This window comes from Apodemus sylvaticus, chromosome 3 (assembly GCF_947179515.1).
Source record: "Apodemus sylvaticus chromosome 3, mApoSyl1.1, whole genome shotgun sequence".
In the NCBI taxonomy this organism is placed as follows: Eukaryota; Metazoa; Chordata; class Mammalia; order Rodentia; family Muridae; genus Apodemus; species Apodemus sylvaticus.
Genome location: NC_067474.1, coordinates 8,594,384 through 8,618,055, shown reverse-complemented (window position 1 = coordinate 8,618,055; position 23,672 = coordinate 8,594,384). Strand labels below are relative to the sequence as shown.

At 44.5% G+C, this 23,672-nt stretch overlaps 1 protein-coding gene across 4 annotated transcripts in view; it reads left to right on the top strand.

Annotated features, from left to right (window-relative positions):
- Positions 1-23,672, top strand: part of Sulf1 (sulfatase 1) — a 158,016-nt gene that overhangs the window by 25,800 nt on the left and 108,544 nt on the right. For 3 of the 4 annotated variants that reach the window (XM_052175946.1, XM_052175949.1, XM_052175948.1), the window contains exon 2: positions 14,739-14,833. The gene's annotated coding sequence lies outside the window, so the exon portion shown is untranslated. Of the gene's footprint in view, positions 1-3,096; positions 3,356-14,738; positions 14,834-23,672 lie in introns of those variants that run through there. The other variant, XM_052175947.1, reaches the window with a different exon arrangement.

The following is a 23,672-nucleotide window of genomic DNA, read 5'->3' as shown; positions in this document are numbered from 1 at the left end:
GCTCTGGGGACATTAGAGCTCACGGCACTGGTCGCTGAGCAGTGAAGATCCACTTAGTCACGTACTCAGTACCTGGGGGAGGAGGCTCAAGGCCATAGGCACTCTGGGCCTGCGAGCACAGTGAACCACAGAATGGGGGAGGCTGGCTTTTTGTAGCTGGGATGGGGTGTCTGTGTCTAGCAGGAGAGGCCTTGCAGGGGAGAAGAGGATTGGCTCCTTTGACAAATTCCATGGCAGGACTGACTGAGCTGAAGCCCCGGAAGCTGAGGCGAACTGATGACTGGATGAGGTATGCGGATCTGATTGGCAGGGGACAAAGCCAAGAGGACAGTCTTTTCTACTAGTTCGGCTGCAACTTGGGGAAAAAAACAGAGGAACTTGTGGGTTTGGATCTTAGAAGGATGCAAGGAGGCACGACGATATCAAGGCAGCAGCATGTCAAACCCAAGGCTGTCGAGCCTGGTCACCTATACCAGTAACACAAGCTGGAATGATGCCCAAAGAACAGAAACAAGCCAGCATAGGCAGAAATCTGTGGAACCATGGTGCATAATGAAACATTCCTCCGTAAAGGTTGCTTCTCTCAGAGACTGTGCTCTACCAACGAAAAATGGCTTACCACAGCCACACTTAGTTTTCCCATTGGCAAAACAAAGATTGAAATGACTGTATTTCAGGATACTGGTAGGTTAATGATGCTCGCTTAGGGAACTGGGGTGACAGCTCTTTCACAGAACCTAGATTCTATCCCCAGCACCCATATGGTGGCTCACAAGCATCAATCAGTCCCAGAGGAACTAATGCCCTCTTCTACCTTCTAAGCACACTGTACACATGTGACACACAGACATACATGCAGGCAAAACATCCATACTTACAAAACGAGTAAACACTAAGAAGAGCATGTTTGTAAAGGATGCTGTGACTATGTAGAGGTCCAGAGGCTCCAGCCTCTCCCTCTAAAATGTACAACAGAAGTACATGTGCATATCTAGTCCTAGAGCCTAAGGCCCCAAACACCCGCGCTGAGGCTGAAACTCTTTAGACTCTGAACTGGTTTTGATTGTTCCAAATTAGAGGAGGCAAGAAAATTCTTCTGATTCACTGAACATTCTGTATGCATTGGAGAGCGTGTACGGTGTAGAAACAGCTCAAGGCGCTTAGATGACAGGATGAAGGTTCCAGCCACCAGACATGGAATTTAAAGCACGTTGCTTTGCTCGACACCAGAGGAAATGTCACCTAGAACACGTTAATTAAAAGCCTCAAGAAGATTGTGTTGTCCCCATGTGGTAACCCGGAGCACGCTTATTTCTATAAAGTGCTTCTTCTAGCTGAAAACACCACTTTCAAGGGATTATATGAAGTAAGCTGTACATTATTCCTTTTTAATTACTCTGACCTGTACATGTTAGGGGTGGGAGTAGGGTGTTGCAGAGGTCAGAGGGCAGCTTGCTAGAGTCATTTCTCTCCTTCCACAAAGTGGGTTCCCATGATCACCAGGTCTCCAGGTTTAGCGGCAAGCGCTTTTACCGACTGAGTCATCTCACTGGCCCCCAGGCTGTCCTTAAAGGACACCTTCTGTGGGGAGCAGGGAGGGGCTTTGACAGGTGCTAGCTGTCCTGCTTCTCTGCAAACTTATGTCTGAAAAAAGACCACCCAAACCTTAAGTTCCGTAACGGCTACACCTCAGTTTTTGCCAGTTCAAGGATGGATCGCAGGGTCTCGAGCATGCTAGCATGCTTGCTGGCTGGCCGCTCCTCTGTAAACTCAGGAGAATTCTCAATCATTCAAACACGGAAGGGTACCACAAACCCTTGACTTTATTGCATACATACAGCTTGTGGGTAGGCTCTTCCGTAACTCAGAAGATTCGGTCAAGCTGTAAGATAATTCAATGCCATCCAGACTTGGTGGCGCATACCTAGGAATGGGGAGGCGGAGGCCAAGGAAGATAGATCTCTGAGTTCCAGGACAGCCCTGGCTACAAAGTGAGACCTGATCTCAAAGAATTCAGTAAACTCACTAAGCTACTGCCGTTCTGAGCCTGACTCGGGCCATCAGCACTATCTGATCTGACAAGGAGGGAACTCTGGAAAAGATGTTGGGGAGCAGTAGCAGGATGCCTTGTAGACACTAAAACAGGAGACAAATTGGGGTGAGCTTCTGCAGGGGAGCGGAGATTTGAAAAGAGGAGCTCGAATGTGGGTGTAAGTCCTAAACATAAGGACTTTTTTAATCCACCTGTTGAGAGTGATTCACTTTCTAAGATGCTGCCAGTAGGTGATAGTGGAGGGCGGCGCCGGAAGTGAAAATTTACTGTGCAAACAAAAGCTGTGGGCTTTAAGTGCCAGGGTAGGAGTCTTCACAGCAGGAGGGCAATGCTAAGAGCTGACAAGGGTAATAATAATCTTAAAAAAGATACAACAGCAACAAGCTAAGAGATGAGGACCACGGTAGGGAACTTTCTCAGAGGACTCTGGCTTGGGGGGGAGGGGGGAGGACAGGGGGAGGAGGGCAGCGTTGCTCTCACAGAGGAAAGAGCAGAAAACCAGACAAGTTTCAAACAGACCTCCACAGAGCACAGGAGGTTCACTGCAAACCACCATTAGGAAAAGGAGACCAGGAAAATGAGAACAGAGCACCGGGTCCGGGTTTAAGAACGATCAGTGTTTACTAAGAACTTGGCCCCAGGAACGTCTGGTTTTCCAAAGCCCACATCTTCCTCATCCATTCCATCCTGCCACAGGCAGCTAGCTACTGTACTGGGTGCTCCAGGCGCCAGAACCGCATGCCTGGAAACCCTGACTCCCTTCCCGCCCCCTCCCCTCCCAGCCGGCCAGCTGCGACGTTTGTTTGCCGAGGTTTGCATACTCCTATTGGGTTGCCTGGTTGGTTTTCTTTTTTTTTTTCCAGTCAGTTCAGCAGTGTCCCGAAATTCACCCCCAGTGGAACTTGTGCCTCTGCTCCTCCTCTTCTTGGAACTGCCTTTTGTTTGTCTGGCAGAGCTGGGTCTATGGGGGTGTGTGATGATAATAGTACGCCGGGCTTATATAACTGCATCTTGCAAGCACTTCGCAGACAGTCCCTAATGAATCTTGGAGCTGGTGTCAGGCCGGGCAGCTTTATCTGCAAGTTGGAAATCCGAGGCCCAGAGGCCAGGAGAGAGGGCGGCTGGGATCAGAGGCCAAGCCTCCCTGGCTCCTGGAGCCCCCGAGAGGTCAGGGCGATAAGGAACAATGACTCTCCCATTCTGGAGGAGGAAGGAAGTCCTGCTGCCACCTAATCTCTGCTCCTTTGCTTCTTCCCTGCTCCCCGAGCCTTTTCTCTAGAGAAGACTTTCAAGGCGGCTTCTGTAAGTATGATGATCTACTTTTGCTAGAAGGAAGACGGGTTTCCCATCCCGCTTCTCGTTCAGTTTATGTTTTTATGATCCTACCCCTACTTGAGATGCTTAGATGATAGAAAATGTGTCTCTAGCCAGAGTTCTCCACACTCCCAGGCTGGGCTCTCCTGAGGCTACTAGAAGAAAAAAAGATTTCAGATGATAATTCAGTTGACAAAATAACACCCGGAAGAGGTGCTTAGATTGACCAGTGCATTCTAGTCTAGCCTCCCCTGGCTACCCGCAGGCTGGCTCGCAGCGCTCGCTGGCAGGAAGGAGACTGGCTACACACTCGGTTTGTGGGGCAGCGCAGAGATTGTAACTGTCTTCATTTTCAGTCTCTCTGTCTTGGCTACTCACAATTTCAGATAAATATCATTACTGGCCGTTTCTTTTTACACGATGAAATAAATACCAACTTCCACAGGAGGCTTGAAACTTTCCTTGGCTTGTGTAAGCTGTAGCAAACACAGTGACTTCAGTGGGCATGTTCGCTTTCATTAATTTTTTTCCACTGAAGGACCAAAAGGTTTAATATCAAAGAAGCTACTGTGACAAAAGCTACGTACATGCTGGCAAAGCCCAGAGCCAAATTATTAAACTTACTCTCCATAAAAAATGTGGCCTTGGTGAAAATTCAGCTTGGGGGTGTGGTGTGTGGCTTTTAGATGCCACCTCTCTACAGCTCTGTAGAGCAGCAGAAGGAAGGTGGACGCTCTGAACAGGTGGAACTACTGTTGCTAACTGAAGGCCACAGGAATAAAGTTCTGTTGGAGGTAACTGCAGAATTTGCATTTGTAAAACCGTGACTATATCTCCTTATATCATGAGAAATGGAAAAATTATAATTACTCACTAGTTTTGTGAAAGAAAACTTAAAATATACAAGGATGCCTAAGGTTGATTAATACTCATTTGCCACATTAGACAGACTTGTGTCCTGTATAACAGTTGTGTGTGTGTGTGTGTGCGTGTATGTAGCTCTCTCTCTTTCCCTCTCTCTCTCTTTCTCTCTCTCTCTCTCTCTCTCTCTCTCTCTCTCTCTCTCTCTCTCTCTCTCTCTCTCTCTCTCTCTCTCTCTCTGTTTTATATGCAAAATGGACCAAATAAAAAATTCCTTATTAAGTTTTAAAGATTTTCTTTAAGTCAGATGTGGTCGAATGCCTGTAATTCCAGCATTCAGAAAACTGAGCCAGGTGGATCATGAGTTCAGAACCAGCCTAGGATACATAGAAAGATCTTGTCCCAGAAAAATAACAACAACAAAACAAACAAAGCAAATAAGTAAACTATTGCAATTAAAATTTAAAATCTTATCTAAATTATATTTTTACTTCAAATTATCTGTGACTATCAAGAAATTGTAAGATACGATTGAAGCTGAGCCCTAGTTATTTTACCTCTAAATCCGAATGGACCATCAACACTCTGTGTCAGGGTCTAAAAGGCCAGCCCTGTCACCTCAGTCTGAGCCTCTGTTACAGCAGAGCGGACACAGACAGACAAGATCCAGATCGGAGTCTGTCACTGTCACTGTCACCTGAGGGCCAGCAGCAAGACATCTGTGCAGTGAGACCAAGCTCCGCTGAGTCCCCGGGACAAGAGTGCTGGGAACAGGGAAAGGAAGAGAAAGAGGAAAGTATCTAGCATAGGAAGAAATACTGGAAGGTGTCTAGCAATGAAATAATGTAAAAAAAAAAAAAGTGTCTAGCAAGGAAGTAATGTAGAAAAGTATCTAGCATAGGAAGTAATGTAATATAGAAAAGCATCTACTGTAGTTTGAACACTGCACTATTTCAGTACATTTGGGGCTTTCCAGTTTGTTCCTGTTTTCATCTTTTTTTAAGATTTATTTTTATTTATATGTGTGCCTGCCATGGGTTTGTGGGTGCCCACAGAGTCCAAAAGACGTCTTTAGACCTCTTGGAGCTAGAGTTAAAAGTGATTATGAACTACCTAATGTAGTGAATGCTGGGATTTGAACTTGGCTCCTTTGGAAGAGTGAACAGTAAGTGCTGAGCCATTTCTCCAGCTCCTGCTTTCGTCTTTTTTACTTCACGTTTACTATGGATAGATGGCATGCTGTGTCAAGCAGTAGCAGGTCTCAGGTGGGTAAAATGTCTTGTCTCCGAAGAGCTGTTGTTCTGAGGAACAGACCAAAACAACAGATAATCCCGTAATAGTTAACTTTTTATATACCTGAGAAAGAAGTGTGTTCAGGATTGAGAGAAGATGCCCAAATCAGACTGTTGCTTCTGCACAAGGAAGTCAGGAGCTTTCAGGGTGAGGGTGATGGGCTGCGTGTCAAAAATGAAGTAGCTGACAGGAAGAATGTTCCAGAAAGCAAGAGCACTGATGAACAGAACAGGCAGGGTTGACTAGTATATGAAAAAAGACTGGTTATTGAATCCAAGAGAGTTACATCAGTACAGTGTTGAGTCCTGTTAATTCTAGTGATGCACACACTCACAGACCAGCTTCTGATCCGCAGATGATGGTTCCACTGGACTGTATTACTAAGACGTTGAGATCTGCATTCATTATGACTTTATGTGCAATGGTGTTTTGCCTGCACATGTCAGTAAAGGTACCAGATGCCCCAGAATTGGTGCTATAGACAGTTGTGAGCTGCCATGTGTGTGCTGTGAATTGAACTTGGGCCTTCTGGAAGAGAAGCCAGTGTTCTTAATGGACGGAGCCATGTCTCTAGCCTCTGACAGTGTTAATTCCTCTGGCTGCTGTTTTTTTTCAGCAAACCAGGTCAGTGGTGGAAGCATCTGTGGCCCAGAGCGCCTACTGTTCCATGTCCACTATTTTGGGGTTGGCCTTTCATTCAAAGAAAAGACAAAAGAATTTTTGCAGAGCTGGGAAGTGGAAAGCAGATGTGACTCATGGTTTAGAAATATTCTTGCTTATTTGTATTCTCAGTGCAAGGGATGAAGTCTAGGACCTTCTAAATGCTAGGCAAGGACTCCACCCCAGAACTACACTCCGAGCCTTAGAACGAGTCTGTCTGTGTCTCCTATTGTCTGTATGGAGTATGGGCTGTGCAGAGGTCAGTGAGTAGACCTCTGCAAACTAGGAGAACTGAGAAGAGCTAGATCATTGTGACCAAATGGGAGATGCTGAGGTGGGCTGTGAAGGTGGACCACAGACTAAGATTCCGGACATGTTTCGAAGGTATAACATTCGTAACATGGGCCTGGATGAATGAAATGAAGGGACAGGAAACTTCTAATGTAGTTTCAGGTGTAGGCAACTGAGTAGGGAGCTAGAGGAGGGCGCAGCAGAGCGAAAGAAGGTGCAAGCAGAGAACAGAGTTCTCTGACATTGGTAGTGTCCTTAGTAAGGAACTGTACCGTTGAATAAAGATAGAGGGGTGTGTATGTGTGTATGTGTGTGTGTGTGTGTGTGTATCTTAAGATGTGTATTTAAGTGTGTAAGTATGTGTATGCACATGCATCTATTTACATGCATGAAAGTGAGGAGTGTGTAAATGTGCTTTGAAGTATGTGCCTAAGTATGTGGGTGTGTAAATGTGTGTAAGCATCTAAGTGTGTGTGTGTGTGTGTGTGTGTGTGTGTGTGTACCACAAGACATCGCGGGTTGTTTGTCTTCCTTAGGCACTGAGTGCATCTGTTTTATTTTGTTTTGTTTTGAAGTCGAGGCCTCTCACTGGGACCTGGGACTCACCAGTTAGGCTAAGCTGGCGAACCAATCAGCTCCTGGAATCCTTCCATCACTGGTATTGTAGGCTCATACCATTACCATGCTTGGCTTTTTATTCTGGAACCTGGGGCGTAATATGAGGTGCTCACACCCAAATGACAATGCACTTTCGCGACTGAACTATCTCCCCTACTTCATCTCAAAAACAGGTTTTTAAAAGTATAGAATCCACAGATTTTCCTCTCTATGTAATTTTGAGCAGGAAGCGTGCTTATGTCTTAATGTTCCCAAGAAGCGTCTGTACTCTGGCTCACTGGCTTACTGCTTTACTCCTGGTCCTCCTGTCCTGAATCTTGGGTCCCTGCTGTCTGTCAGGTGGATCGTGTTCTCATTACTTCACAAGAGGAAGGCCGTGTCCAGGTGACCTTAGTTAACCTTAGGGGAGAACTGCCTGTGAAGGCAGGAAGGCCTGGCCCTGAGCACTGAGCAGAGTGCAGCTCTTTCTGGAGGTCATATATTCAAACTTTGGTCCTGCTTGCCCAGCCAGAAGAAGGCTTCCTCCTCCTGAGGCAGTTTTCACCTCTCTTTGGAGGCCCTCCCCCCACCCCCAAGACCAAAGCTCATATTTCATTACCTGGCCCAGAAGAGGAGGACTGCAACCATTTCTCCTAAATTCCACCAGCCAGTTCCTGCTACTTCTCAGTAGGGTGTGTGAATACAGAGGAGGGGTTGGTGGCATTTATAATTTACTTCTTTAAGGACTTATTATTTAAGGAGAGAGAGAGAAAGAGAGAGAGGGGGCAGAGACAGATGACGCCAGAGTTCTTGGAATCCCTTGGAATAGTTACAGGTGGTTATGAGCTGCTTATCTGGGAGATGAGAACCGAACTCTGGTCTAATGTAAGAGCACTGAGGACTGAGCCACTAGGCAATCCTTCCAGCTCTGCCAGTTGGAAGGCAATTTAACATTTTAGGCAAATAGAAAGGCCTGCTTAACAGACAGGAAGCTGAGACTTTTTCCGATCATGGGGGTCTGATTACTTGATAGCCTTGGGTTTCCTCAAACCCTTTGACCCTGCCTATGCTCAGCACTTAATCTTCTATGGCAAAGCGTCTCAGGTTTCCTAGACATTGTGACTCAAGGCTTGTCAACCTGGAGACTGTTTCCTATCAGAGGGTGAACTGTTTAAGCACTGATTTTAAAGTGATTTCTACCTCTAACAAAACATTTTTAAAAATTATTTCTTAGATGCTATTTGATTATAATCTAAATCTTATTAGCTTTCTGATGGGTCATTCCAATCTCCCAGTGACTAAAACTTTGAAAATTATCTTTGACTTTTGGGGGGAGTTGGGGGCTGGGATTGAAGCTAAATTTTACAAATGATTGACAAGGGCTCTGCCTTGAAGTTGTACCTCAACCCATCCAGTTTTTGATATGATAGAAATGTTTCTGGTTTGCCCAAATGACTTGTCATCACATGGTGGGAAGAAGACTCTAAGGCTAAACGTGTGGCTGCAGAAGAGACTTGCCTAGCGTGAGTGTAGCTAGTCTTTTGACCTCTACACACAGCATGTCATATGCATATGGGCACATGTGTGGACATGAGTGCACAGACACACACAGAATCTAATTAAAGATTTTAAAAATAATGAACAAATACAAAGCAGATGATATACATCTTTCATTCCAGTACTTGAGAGACTAAGGTATTGTTGACTCCAGGTTAGCCTGGGCTATGTAGAAATTATCAGGCCAACCTAGACTATACTGTAAGACTTTATCTTTAAAAAATGAAGAAAAGAGAAGGGAGCAGGAAGGATGAAGGGAAAAGAGAAAGCCAGGAAGATTGTCATGAGTTAGTGAATTCCAGGCCAACCTGGGCTACAGCATAAAAAGCCGCCACAAACTCCTGAAATGAAGTGGAAAAGGAATAGAGAATGAGAGAGAGGAAGAAGTTGGGTGTGGTGATTTATGGCTCTAATTCTAGGACTTGGGAGCTTGAGACTGGGGAAGGTCTGTGAGTTCTTGACCATTCTGGGCTACATAATAAAATTCCAGGTAAGCCTGCGCTATGGGTTAAGATCCTGCTATACCTCTTCCCGTAACACAGAAAAGTGGGGGGAGGGGTTAAGAAGGCAGGAAAGAAAGGTGACTGTTGGAGATTCTCAAAAGCACCAGGAGGGGTAGGAAGAAAGTAGTTTAGTGTATGATGCTGACCAATCCACAAAGAGGCCATGCAGGCAGCCGAGGCTTCCGGAACTACTAGTGCATCCTCTGTGATTTCTCTTGGCATGCTGACACGGGTTTCCTCCATGTAGGCTGCTTGCCTCTGTGTCTCAGAAGCTTAGATGAACACAGACACCCGAGTGCAGAGGATCTCAGTTGTGGGATCTATGGAAAGCTGGAAGCCCCCCAACTCTCTCTTGGGTTTGGCTTCTGAAGTTCTCATGCTTTCTGGTTTCATGTCATTGTATCTGAAGTAATCCTCTCCTGTGAACGCACCACTCACCTCCCCAGGATTTGTGTGGTTTGGTGTGATTTTCTACTGAGGACATTCTTGGCATTTTGACCATCCTTTAGGGAAAGCAGTTTGGAACTACTTTCCTGGGCCAAAGGATGCAGGGAAAAATGCTCTTCAGCAGCAAGCCAGAAGCCACTAATGGGAGACAAAGAACCTCTACCTGCATAAGGAGACTCCCCACTGAGCCATTTCTAATTGCGTCTGTGCAATGTGCAAAGAAAGCGACCTCCAAAACAGCTTACAAAAAAAAAAAAATCCATCACCAACACAGCATTTCACTCACCTTCCAGCAAAGCCCCGGGGATTAAGAATATTTCCCTGCAGTACAATCTTGTACTGGCTGCTTTTGTGTGTCAACTTGACACAGGCTGGAGTTATGTCAGAGAAAGGAGCTTCAGTTGGGGAAGTGCCTCCATGAGATCCAGCTGTGGGGCATTTTCTCAATTAGTGATCAAGGGTGCAGGGCCCCTTGTGGGTGGCACCATCTCTGGGCTGGTGGTCTTGGGTTCTATAAGTAAGCAGGTTGAGCAAGCCAGGGGAAGCAAGCCAGTAAGAAACATCCCTCCATGGCCTCTGCATCAGCTCCTGCTTCCTGACCTGCTTGAGTTCCAGTGCTGACTTCTTTTAGTGATGAACAGCAATGTGGAAGGTGTAAGCTGAATAAACCCTTTCCTCCCCAACTTGCTTCTTGGTCATGATGTGTACAGGAATAGAAACCCTGACTAAGACAAATCTGAAGAGTTGGTGAAGCTGGGACATCAGAAACGCTCTGTTTCTGAACATCTGACACTTGGGACAAGAAAAGAGCAGAGTTCAGTCACCTAGTTCTGCACTGGGGACTCAAAAGCACCAAATTTAGAAACACAGTGGCACAAATTGACTGACCCAAGCTTGGTGGGTACAGCTAGGAAACTTAAGTTCTACCTCTCTGAAAATTGCCAGTAGGTGAAAGTTTGGCACTTGTCAGTGGATGGCAACTTCTAATGAACTGGCATACATGCCCGTCCGTTTACAGACTTTAGGATCAACATTGCAGAAATCTTTCATGTCTCATCTATTACCTCATTCTAGGAACAGAACAACAGACTCATGAACACAGACACATAACATACATGTATACGCACATGCATACCTCATACAACACTTGAGTCTTGAGCCAAGTGATTACTTACAGAAATTGTCTAACTTGGGAAAGAGAAAAAGGCAAGTACATGTCTCACATCAAGATTACCCACTTCCTGGTCTAGTTTTACAATCAGCCAAGAACTAATTCTTAATTTTACATCTTTCCAAAAAATGGGTTTGCTTTTATTTTATGTGTCTGAGATTTCTACCTGCATGTATTTTCATGCAGCATCTGTGAGCAGTGATGACCAGGGCCAAGAGACAACACAGGATTCCCTAGCACTGCGGTTGTAGACAATTGGCAGCCAGCATGGGGGTGCTAGGGATTGAATCCAGGTCCTCTGCAAAAGCAGCCAATGACCCCAACTGCCAAGCCATCTCTTCAGACACTAATATTATAGTTTTTAATATCATTAAAATTGGTTATTTTTTTAACCAAATGTGAACAAACTCTAAGCCAAACCAAGGATCACTATGCAGTTCAGACCCTGACTGCTGGAGTTTGTGGTGATGATCAGTTACTGCCCCACAGTTACCAGAGCTACACGCTGTGGCAGAGGGTACGATGGAGATGCAGCCTATGACCTGGCCCTCCATGAACAATCTTCAAAGCTGACAGGTGAGACAAGGCCATAACAGAGTGCTACATTACATCTCGGGTTATATGTACTGACAGCAACAAGTGAAAATAGAGGTTGTCAAAAGGGAATCTGTGCTGGTGCAAGGGATGTGGGGTATGCTAGAGTGTAGAATGGAGAAAAGAAGACATTTTAGGCCAGGAATAGCAGGCATGAAACCTGGGAGAAGAAAGATGCTATGGTGGTTTGAATGAATGAATGGCATTAATAGGCGCATATCTTTGAATACTTGGTCTCGCGGTTATAAAACTGTTTTTGATGTATGGCCTTATTAGAGGAGGTCTAATTCTGCCTTGGAGACAATGTTGAGGTTTCTTTTTTTTTTTTAAGATTTATTTATTGTATGCATGTGAGTACACTGTAGCTGTCTTCAGACACACCAGAAGAGGGTGTCAGATCTTGTTACAGATGGTTGTGAGCCTCCATGTGGTTGCTGGGATTCGAACTCAGGATCTTCGGAAGAGCAGTCAATGCTCTTAACCATTGAGTCATCTCTCCAGCCCAATGTTGAGGTTTCAAAAGACTTATTACTTTGTATCTCTCTCTGCCCCCTTCTTGTGGTTTAGGAAGTGAATTCTTAGCTGTTGCTCCTACAATGCCTTTGCTCCATTGTTATGGACTCTGAAACCATTAGTGAATGAAAGGTTTTCTCTAATGACTTGTCTTGGTCATGGTGTCATATCATAGCAATAGAAAATTACTAAGACAACAAGCTGAGGAACTGGTGCCAAGGAGATCTTCAGTCACATCTTATCTTGGACAATGGTCTTAGAGCCGCACCTTGGTTTATGTTGCCAGACAGAATTATCAAACCTGGGGTACAGGTGTCGTGTCTATAGTCTCAGAGTTTAGGCACCTGAGACAAGACCATTGATGAGAACTGAAGGCCACCCAGTTTGCATGGTGAGTTCTGGCCAGCCTGAACTTCAGAACCATACTCTAACGTGGATCACCATTTCCTCGGGGGTCACTGGCCACTGCTGGGGTGTCAGTACGCTGCTCAGGGAGGAGGCAAAACACAGAGGTGTTAGGCTACTTTCCTTTCTCCTTGTTGGGGTGCCAGGCTTATGAGACAACACCACGCTGCTCGGGGGAGACAAGACACAGCCTAAGGTACAATCATTACATGGGTATCTATACCTGGAGTTTGCTTCTGAATATCAGTCTGAATCCTCAAGTACCTTATATAAACGGTATGCATAGTATTCAAATGCAATGTATGTTTATGTTTCTAGACGCTTAAAATTACTTATGTATCAATTGTAACACAAATCTAATGTAGATGCTATATAGATAACTATTATACTATCTAATTATCTATAGAATAAATGAAAATGGAGACAGTCTGCATGTACATAGGAAACTTATTTTTCAAACATTTTGATTCTTGGCTGGTTGAATCTGAGGGTGCAAAATCTACCAACTCACTGCATATAAAGTGCAGTCTGTTACAAGCAGCTGAAAATAAAAGCATAAGACAGCCTGGACCTATGCCTGCTCCATACACACGCAGGGTTAAACACCTGCCCCACACTCTAGAAAGACTTGTCTATTTGCAGAATTGAGAAAGACATAAAAAAAAAACAAAGTCTATATTTATAATGCTTTTAAAAACCCTTGCACACGCTTTTGCTCAATCAGGGACAAAGGTATATGTACATATAAGTGTCAAAAAATAATCCATTTTAGCCTGGTACGGCTGTCTCCTGAGAGGCTCTTCCAGAGTCTGACAGATCCAAAGGTGGAAGCTCACAGCCCACCATTGGACTGAGCGTGGGGTCTCAGATGGAGGAGTTGAAGAAGGGACTGAAGGAGCTGAGGGGGATTGCAGCCCCGTGGGGGAAGCAACAGTGTCAACAGGACAGACCCTTAGAGCTCCTGGGGACTGGACCACAAACCAAAGAATACACATGGAGCGGCCCATGGCACTGGCCACATTTGTGGCAGAGCATGGCCCTGTTGGACATCAGTGGGAGGAGAGGCCCTTGGGCCTGAGGTTCAGTGCCCCAGTGTAGGGGAATGCCAGGGCAGAAAGACGGGAGTGAGGGGTGGGAAAGCATCCTTATAGAGGCAGGGAGAGGGGGGACTGGATGGGGGTTACAAAGGGGAGACCTGGAAAGGTTCAAACATTTGATATGTAAATTTAAAAAATCCAATCAAAAAATAAAAATAAAATAAATAAAATAAAATAAAAAATAAATTGACTTTGCAACCTAGAATTCATTGTTCAAATTACCCAAGTAATAATAGCTTGTGTGAAAAATGCTTTTTCTTGAAAATGATTTTTCAAGAGGGTGTTCACATGTAATCCTTACATCGGGACCAGGTCATCCCCACACTTTCAAACCCATGTTCTTTAAAAGGGCAGAGGCTAAGTAACTCATTCCAGCTCACATGACCAGTAAGTGCTGTCACCGTGGATCCCACCATCCTCCCACAGAAGTATGGCTGGATCAGTGTCAGAAGCATGTAGGTTATCTTGATGCTACACGATGCCACCCTGCCCACAGCCAGCGCCCTGCATCTCAGCAGAGTGGATGTCCACTGCTCTGAGGGCGGAGCCTGGGACTGCCCACACTTAACCTGAACCCTCAAAGCCAGGCCAGAGCAAGAGGTCACAGGTCTGTGGAGGCCAAGAACCTGCACCCACAGCCTCTGGGGGTCGCTCTGTCTAGATCAACACACAATTGCACTCACCTGGGGGAAGGGAAAGGCGCTTCATGCTCTACACAAAATCTTTCTGTAACACTGTTGTTTCATGTGAAAATGACCTAAAAGACACAGGACATGTTGAATTCTTAAATGGTGTGACATTTTCCTATTCTATCCTATTATTTCGTAATCTGACTTCTACATTGTACATACGGGCCATGTGCGTGTTAACGTGTGATGTGATAGGCTTTGTGAAAGTCACAGGAGCAAGTGCTGCTTCTCGGGTGAAGTGTCTACACTATAGTAGACATATTTCCACCTGTTGTAAGTGTACAGTGGGAACAAGCCGAACCTCTTGCAAAGGCTCCCTTTGCTACTCATCAAATAACAGCTTTGGAAAAATTCTGTGAGTCAGTGCATTTTCCTTTAACATAAATCCCACAACCTAAAATTAGATGTCCTCAACTTTTAAAGGTGGGACACATCGTAAATCTTTTAAAAAGGAATTCTCCTTTATTGGACCCAAGCAAAGAATAATATGAAATGGTACTAATAGAAGCCAAAATAGAAGCCTCTAAAATAGGGCTTGAATTACCCAGTATGTTTCAAAGAATTAATGTGTGGTTGTCAGAAGATGATGCCAAATGATACTTTCCTTTAGAGGTTGTGAAAGAGTGACATCTGAGAGATGAGAGAAATTGCTGGCAAAGATCCAATTGATAACACCTTTGTTCTCCATCACAGGTACTGAGGGTCAGCTGCCATCAGCCTGAGAAGGTGAATTTGGCCAATGACATGAAGATTCTTCAAGGCGGAATCATTGCAGAGAAGCTTCAAAGGTACTCATCAAAAGTTCTGTCTCTTCATTAAGTGAACCAGGGCCCACCTGGGCAAGGTGTGCCACTTTGGCAGTGGACGGGGACATATAGAGCTAACAGGAATCAGAGTCCATGGCCCAACCCATTCATATGCCATTCCCCATCGTGGTGGAGAGGCCAAGAGAGGCCTGGAAGGTAGCAGAGTCATATCTTGATATCAGCCCTCAGGAACGGCACAAATAGTGCATAATAAATAGGACTCTAAAGAGACACATGCGTTAACATCATATGGTGTTGAAAAACTAGGTAGGCTTCTGCCTCAAAAGAGTCAAGAAATGAATGGCAGGCCAGGCAGCCCCCTCAGCCATCCCAGGGTTCTGCAATGTCAGGAGTGCACTGATGTCACCCGTCCTGTCCACAGCTTGTCTTCATCCTTTCTTATTCACAAGGGTAAGGGGTAGCACCTAGAATGGTGTGGGAGCTGGGAGAACTGTGGGGAGCCATCATAGCAATTAGACAATGGACCCGGAGAACATACTGAGGAGTTGAATTTCCAGGAGTCTACACTCTAATGAGTTGTTCCTCAGATGTCCAATTCAACCCCAGCCCTAGCTTATGTAGTATAAACTGCTGAGTTCTTTTGGTCTCAGATTTCTCCTCTTTAGCTTCCTTCATCCTTTGTTTGGTTTTCCTTCAAAGGCTCACACTGAGCCAGGCTGCCTAGACGCAGTCCTCTAATCATAGAAAGTTCATGAATCTCCCACAGGAAGAGAAAACAAAACAAGGTCTTCCATCCTGTCTGGATTTCAGGTCTGTCTTCTGAGGTGTATTTTTTATTCCATTTCCCTCTACATGACATGGTTGGAAGGTTCTTGGCACTCAGGGTGACTCAAGTGTGTCCGTATTCAGTCTTAGACACTCGCCACCAGTTTCTCTGTCTGGGACATCACTATGACAGTCATCTACTCCACCCGTCATCTGCATGTGGAGTCAATAGAAAGTGAAGTTGTTGGAAAGGAGCCCTCCTATGTCAGAGCTGGCAGCAGCAGGGAAAAGCAGCATACGCCTGCAATCCCAGGATCCAGAAGCTGAGGAAACACTGTATCCAGAGTGCCTGGCCAGCAGGGCCTACCCAGCAACACTTGGTCTCAAGAAAAGCAAATGGCCCCGCGTACGGGAGGAAATCATTCCCAAAGAGAAAAACCCACGCTTTCTCCTAAGGCACACTCGTAGGAGAAAGTTCTCTCCTCCGTCTTTGTGAACCTCGAGGTCCATGTGTCTGCATTTCTGAGACCAAGTTTGCCATCGAGTGGGATGTCACTGCAAGCCAGCGGAGGCAGCCATGGCAACGTCAACATTGAGCACTGCTTTCCTGAGGGACTACTGAAGCCGCCACCCTGCAGCATCTTAGGTTATCCCATATTATGAAATGGCCACGTTTCTGGAATTCTATTGCTTTTTATCTGAGCAGTGACTTCTCATTTCACACTTTGCTCTCTTGGCTGAGAAATTCCCCCCTTTGAGTCTCTAACCCCTTTTGGTTTTCAGCATACTCTTTTTATGAGGAAGTAGACTGTTTGGTTACTGCCAGATCAGAGTCCTTTACTCAACTTTAACATGCACAACACATTTCTCAGCAACCTCCTGTAGAGCTGGTTTCAATATCCTTTTTCCATCTTTGGACAGAAAACTTCAAACATCAGGTCTAACTGGCTGTACTTCCTGAGCCATGTCTGCATTCATATACCCCATCCTCCTGTGCAGGGAGTTTGTAGAAAGAATAAGTCCTGTTAGAGTAGATCTAGACAATTGGGAACATTTTGCTGACAAATGTGGCATCAGAATTGTGGCCTGTGCCATTTTCTTTGCCTCTCTATTCATGCCATCCTTGGTGAGTGGTCCTTTCCTTCCCGTCGCTGAGCATTAAGAGCCACTTGTTCAGAATAGGGAGGTGCCTCAGCCGATAGAAGTGCTTGCCACTGAAGCCTGATGCATGAGTTTGATCCCCAGAACCATGTGGGTATGAAAAGGCCAGTCTACAAAGTTGTCCTCACACCAGAAGCATGTCCATGCCCTTGCCACTAATAAGGTTAAATGCATGTGTACATACAAATGCATATGTGCACACACACACACACACACACACATCTAGGCACAGTGACACATGTGTGTGCACACCTGCATATGCACACACACACATGAGCCACTTGGACTGGGAACATAGCTAGAACACATTCCTAGAGTGAGCAAGGCCTCTGTTCTTTGTCCAGAGTCACTAAGTAAATCTGCTTTCCCAGTTTTAGAAGTTCTCCTTACCTCCAAAATGCATAACTCAACCAACAGAGCCAGGCAACCCTCAGGCACCTCCCTACTTGGTGTGTTAGTTACTTGGCTTTCCGTGGTGGCATTCTTGACAGGAACGACCTATGGGGCGCAGGTTGTCTTGACTCACAGTTTCAGGGCTGTTGTGGCAAGGCACAGTGGCAGCAGTGTCTTTGTTTGTGGGAGTTAGAGCTCACAGAATAACTCGTTCATATCTTGGCAGTTCAGGAAGAGTGTTTGGGAGAAACTAGAAGCAGATAGCATGTCCAGGGCTCTTCTCCTAGTGGCCTATATCAACTGTTGGGCCTTATGTTCTAAGAGTTCTACAAGCCTCCCAGACAACACCAGCAGTTTGGGCCAAGTGTTCAAACCCATGGGCCTGTGAGGGACGTTTCACACTTAAATTTCTTAAGCTGGGTTGCAGGAAACTGACTTTTTTTAAGAAGTCTTCCATTTTTATCTTATAGATGTGGGTATTTTGCCTGCATGCCTGGTGCCCACAGACACAGAGAGGAGAGACACTGACTGGAATTGCAGTCAATTGCTAGCTACCATGTGGGTGCTGAGAGTCCAGGTTCTCTGCAAGAGCAGCAACTGCCCTTAAATGCTGAACCATCCTGAAAAGACATTTAAAATTTATTTTTCAAATTGCTTAGTAGGTGTGTCTGCATGTGTGTGTGTTTGTGTGTGTGTGTGTGTGTGTGTATGTGTGTGGATGTGTGTATATGTGTGTGTGCAAGAAAGAGAGACAGACAGAAACAGAAAGAAACAAAAGGTATTGGTGGTACTATACGGATATATCTTTCCAGCCCAGAGAAAGCTAGTTTTTGTCCTAAGAACAGATAAATTATGGTGTGAAAGTCACCAAAAGAACACTGAGAACTCTCAGGACACTTGGGAACTCTAAGATTAACATAGAAAGTACTCCCGCATTGGAACAGATAGTTAACCTGTGTTGAGCACAGTTCCTGTTAGAAAGAAATGGGCTCTGCCAAGGCACTATTGGACAAGGTTGGGTACACCTAGGTGAGTTAGCTTATAATAATTGCTATGTTGTCTGTGAAGAAATGAAGGCCTTGTAGAACCCTGTGGGTTGTTTTGTTTGAGGCAGGGTCTCTCATAGTGCAGGCTGGCACCAAACACACTATGTAGCCTTACTGTGTTACTTACACATCCCAAATGTTGAGATTTTAGGGCTACTAAGTCCAGTTTTAGTTTTGAAGATAGAACCCAGGGCTTTGTGCATACATGTTGGAAAGCAGGATATCCACAGTCTCGAAGATTCCTAACTGGAAATTTAAAAATATATTTTCTTTATATACATTTGTGCTCTCTCTCTCTCTCTCTCTCTCTCTCTCTCTCTCTCTCTCACACACACACACACACACACACACACACAGAGAGAGAGAGAGAGAGAGAGAGACAGAGAGAGCAAGAGAGAGACAGAGAGAGAATAATAGACATACAGATAGAGACAGAGACAAGAAACAGAGAGAAAGAGATATTGACAGACATACAGATAGAAAGAAACAAAGACAGAGACAAGAAATACAGAGAAAGAGACAGAGACAGAAAGAGGCAGAGGGGGCTTATGGGTACCACATGGGTGCATGGAGACCAGAGGGTAGTAGCTCCCTTGGACCTGGGGTTACAGACAGTGCTTCAGTAAGGGTTTCATTGCTGTGAAGAGACACCATGACCAAGGCAACTCTTCTAAAGGACAGTGTTTAACTGAGGTTTGCTGACAGTCCGTTAACCACATGGTAGGAAACATGGCAGTGTCCGGAAGACACTGTGCTGGAACAGAAGCTGAGAGCTCTGCTTCTTGATCTGAAGACTAGGAGAAGACTGACTTCCAGGCAGTTAAGAGGAGGGTCTCAAAACCTATGCCCACAGTGTCCTACTCCAACAAGACCACACCTCCTAGTAAGGCCAAGCATATTCAAGCCACCACAGACAGTTTTGCGCCATCCTGTGGATGCTGAGAGCCAAACCTATGTCTATGGAAGGAGCGGTACACGCTTAACCACTGAGTCCTTTCTCCTCTTCCTGGATGGAAATTTTTGTCCTCATAAGCATGCCTCCGTGCTTTTCCTCTATATGATATTTAAAGTCAAATATAATGCGTTAATTTATATTCAAGTGAGTTCAAAATTGTTCATGAACTGCAGCACTAAGCCACATCTTTTCTAAAAGGCAAACCCTAAACTCTGCTAAAGTCTTAGTATCCAATAAGCATTTAATGTTTTCCCAGATTCACAGCAGTGCACACTGTGGACCCCTGTCTTAAGAGGAATCTTTCTCTGAGCACATCTGAACATGTCTCATCAAAGAAGGCAACAGAATGCTAAAGCTAATATTATTTAAAAGTATGCATTAATTGTTATACAGCATAATAGCTGACTACTGTGAAATTTCAAAAACCTTTAAAAGAAAACAAAAACTGCACACAACTCAAATGCATCAGCCTTTTTTGTGTGTGTACACATTTGGTATAATAATAGAAAATTGCCACTGTGTGGCTGTTTTTTAGTTTGATCTATTTGTTTTTAGTTGTTACCATGCTGGGGATTAAATTCTGCCCAGGCACTGTACTTCCTCCAAAACCAGCAATTGTGCATGATAGTGTTTAGTATCTTCTAGAACCGTGCACATGGGAGATAGAGGATTTTATTCTGACTGACCTCTTAGTAACAAGCATCTTATGATAGTTTGTGCACTACCTTCTTAGGACTCCCTGACTTGCGCCTGAAGTTCTCTTATGTGGGCTGGGACACATAAGTTCCTGTTGCTTCTTCCCTACAAGAAACAGAGGGCAGGAGGTCTATGAGGCTGACTGTATTCCAGAGCTGTATTTTATTTAAACATGTCCTATGCATTATCCCTTCATCCTTTTGAGGCTAAAAGACTTTGCATGAGTCTCCAATAAAAATCTATGCAAGGAACAAAGGTTAGTAAGGAAAAGTCACACATATTAGACATAGTTAAACAGGTCCCTTAGATAGCACACCATCAAATCTAGTGAGTTTGTGAGGTCGCTGGGTTTTGTTTGTGGCGCTAAGGATGCAACTTGAGGGCCGATCTCTCTCTACCCTGGACTCCACTTGCAGTCTGGTGAGTTTGTGTTTGAAGAATGGGATGAGAAACACGGGTCCATGAGCTTGTACCATGTCTTGCTGGCACAGTTTCTATTCTCATTTAGTCATGACCTGTCCCAGCATTAAACAAGGCTACTGCCCAAGCAGCTCTGGCTACCAATAGAACAGTGCTTTGTTTTACAGGAGGACAAAGTCAACTCCAGGGACATTAATGGTCATGGAAAGCCTCTCTCTCTCTGCTCTTGCCATAATGATACTTTCAGATGGGAAGTTAGCAGGAAGAGAGCCATTTCCCTGTTGAGAATGTAGTCCAATTATGTTGAGGGTTGGGACTGCGAGACATTCACAAGTAACCATCAAGGAAAAAAGAATGGGATGATGTCATTCTTTGCCAGGACAATCACTGAAATGAAATCAGGTCACACAACAATAGTCTTATTCTGTGGTTGGAGCCAAAAGTTTTTAGAACAGATTCCTGTGCTGTGGTATTTCTCAGAAACATCTCAGAGCTGCTAGTCACATGACCCTGTCTGCCCCTCAACCCTGGAGGCACTCATAAAAAAAGAAAGAAAGAAAAAAGAAAAGAAAAGAAAAGAAAAGAAAAGCAAAGCAGAATCTTTTCATCCAATGCAGAACTAAACCACACTGGTTCGGATCACTTGTTTAAGTCCACTATGTCACAGTCTAATATAAAAGTGTCTTGATTCTTTCTTACAACACATATTCTATAAAGAAACAATACAGTGGCACAGCTTGGTACCAGATCCAATGAGTTAAATCAGTATTCCTTCTTGTAGGAGAATTCTAACACACTCAAGTTAAGAAGGAATGTGTTCCTCTGTGCACCCTTTCAGGAAGTTATTTTCTGAAAGGAAACACTGCTCTGTACCCCAAACCATTTGATTCGTATTGACTGATCCTGTGTTCCTAGTTCCAGCAGCAGGTATACTGAATGTCTTCCCTTTGAATACCATATTTCTTCTCCCAAGAATGGCCTAATTTGACCTCATTTATCTGCTTAAATTCTGCACTGAGTACGTGATAATTACAAGTGAAGGGTACACACTCACAGAAGCCATCCCCAGAATAATTAGGCAGAAAGGTCATATCTGCTGTTACTGCATTAACAGAGCTTCAAAGAAATTCACAATGGGCCAAGCCTTTTTCTACCTGGTTTTACTAAGAGAACTGAAATACAGTGTGCAGGCTCCTTATAGAAACATCTACAGATTGAAGACTTGTAGAAAATGCTAATTTTTGGAGAACCAGTTGTCTTTAAGGACACACATGCCTCCAGAGTTCTGGTCTTTCTCTTAGACTATGTGCAAATGCAAAGCAGAAGTAATGCCATGGGAAGTCACATTTATCTCCTTATCATGTTCTTGAATTACTAGGGAGTCTGAGCTTTTATCTAAGGTATGTGACACACGGGTTTGAAAGCCTTTTTGGCCACTGCTACCAAAATACAAAGAAGAGCATTCAGATAGAGTTCTGTAGGGGCAGATTCTAAAGTAAACAATAATTTCTACCACCCTTATTTAGAAATGAAAAGTAGATTAGATAAAGGGTGTTTGAGAAAGGAGAATTAACTTTTAAAAGCTTAATTTTATTTTTATTAGTGTGTATGTGCGTTCAGATGCCCAGAAGGCCAGAAAGTAGAATAGATTGCCTAGAGCTAGGGTTACAGGTGGTGGTGAGGCCTCTGATACTGGTGCGGGAAACTAAACTCAGGTCTTCTGCAAGAGCATCAAAGAATTTTAATTGCTGAACCTTCTTTCCAGTCCCGGGGTAATTATTTTACACTTAAAAGTAAACAAATATTTCTTAACAAACTATCAGCACTATCATAAGTTCCCAAATTTCCATCTTCCTTCCTTTCTATTTGTGTTTAAAGGACACCTCAGTTTCTTGTCTACCATCGTGTACAGTAGCAATTAAAATACACAGGCTTGTTACAGACCAGGTGACTTAGTCCTGGAGTGTTACAATGAGAGTCGCAATAAAATTAATTTTCAAAGCTATTAACTTTTACATATTTTACCAATAAGGGAGTTAAGTGAGTTGATGGGTTTTTGTATACTACGGAGAGAGGGGGAGTGAGAAGAAAAAGCCCAAGTGCCCCCGGCATTTAATTAATTAGGTTTGTCCACATCCCACAGCTCATAGAAACTTCGTCCGGCCAGAGGCGCATAAGCAATGGTGCTTAACCCTTGCAATGGTAGCCATTCCAGTAGGCGGTGCTACCCTTGCAATGGTAGCCATCCCAGTAGGCGGTGCTGCGCTGCGTAGATTCCAGGGTTTTGTCTCTGGGATAAGAACCTGGAACTGAGAACCGAGAGCTAAGATGCTGGCTCTGGTGTTAGGCACTCAGCCCGTAACTTTCTAGGGAATTAGAATGTACTTGTCTCATTTTTCCCTCTCTGGGATGTTGTAAATAAAGAATGCAAAAGCACTTTAGGGGGAAACAGCCGTAGGAAGCCACTCAGACATACCTCTTGCTGTTGTAACATGGAAAGACTAAGGCATCGTGTGGGATCTTCACTTCCCATCAGGCTGTGCTGTTCCCAGCACCTTCTCGCTCATTATTCTTTTAGCTCAGTGTCTATCTGCCAGTAAACAAATCCCAGTGTGTGTTTTAGATGGTTGGCACGTATTCAAAATGATTTTGCAAAGAAGAGAAGCTGTAGAATCCCCAGGGCTTCAACTCCATATTGGTGTTAGAAAACTGTAAGTTAATCTAAAACACAATGAAGACCACTTACGAGCTTTAGCACTGGAAGCAAAGAGAATTAGTGAGAACATAATGTGGTCTTAGTTGTTGATGTTCAGCTGAGGGCTGGGTCCAAAAACCAGACAATTAGAAAGAAGACCTTGGTCAGAGCAGTCCCCAGGAGAGGGCTTCTGCGGCTTTTAATGCTGATTGGCTCCTGTCATGCGTCAAAAGGGTTGAGAGACTGTCTTTATTGGGATCCTTCAGACAGAAGCCAGGGATTATACACACACACACACACACACACACACACACACACTCAGAAAAGACATGTACAGCTTGTTGTCTGTGTGTGTCATGGACTGCTTCCTCTCCAGGGAAATGTTCCATTTTCCTGTTAGCCTTTCCCACCCTCAAGCATTAATTTATAGAAGAACTTCTCTCAAGTATGGGGTCTCAGCTTAGTGCTGAGTCCCTTCTGGGTGAAAAGACAGGAATGTGGTTTACATTCCTCATTTGGAAGCCCATCTGTTCAAAGAATTTTCTCCGCAGGTGTGGAAATATTAAGACAGAGATCATATGGCATGACTTGTGAATACATGTATGAGCCTCCATTCTAGCAGTTACTAACCCCTCAAGGTGACAGACAATAGTTCTGACTATCAAAACAGGGCTTTTGTTAAGCAGCAGCTGAAAGCTGGTAGGCCAGTGCGGTCAACCTGGTTGGAAC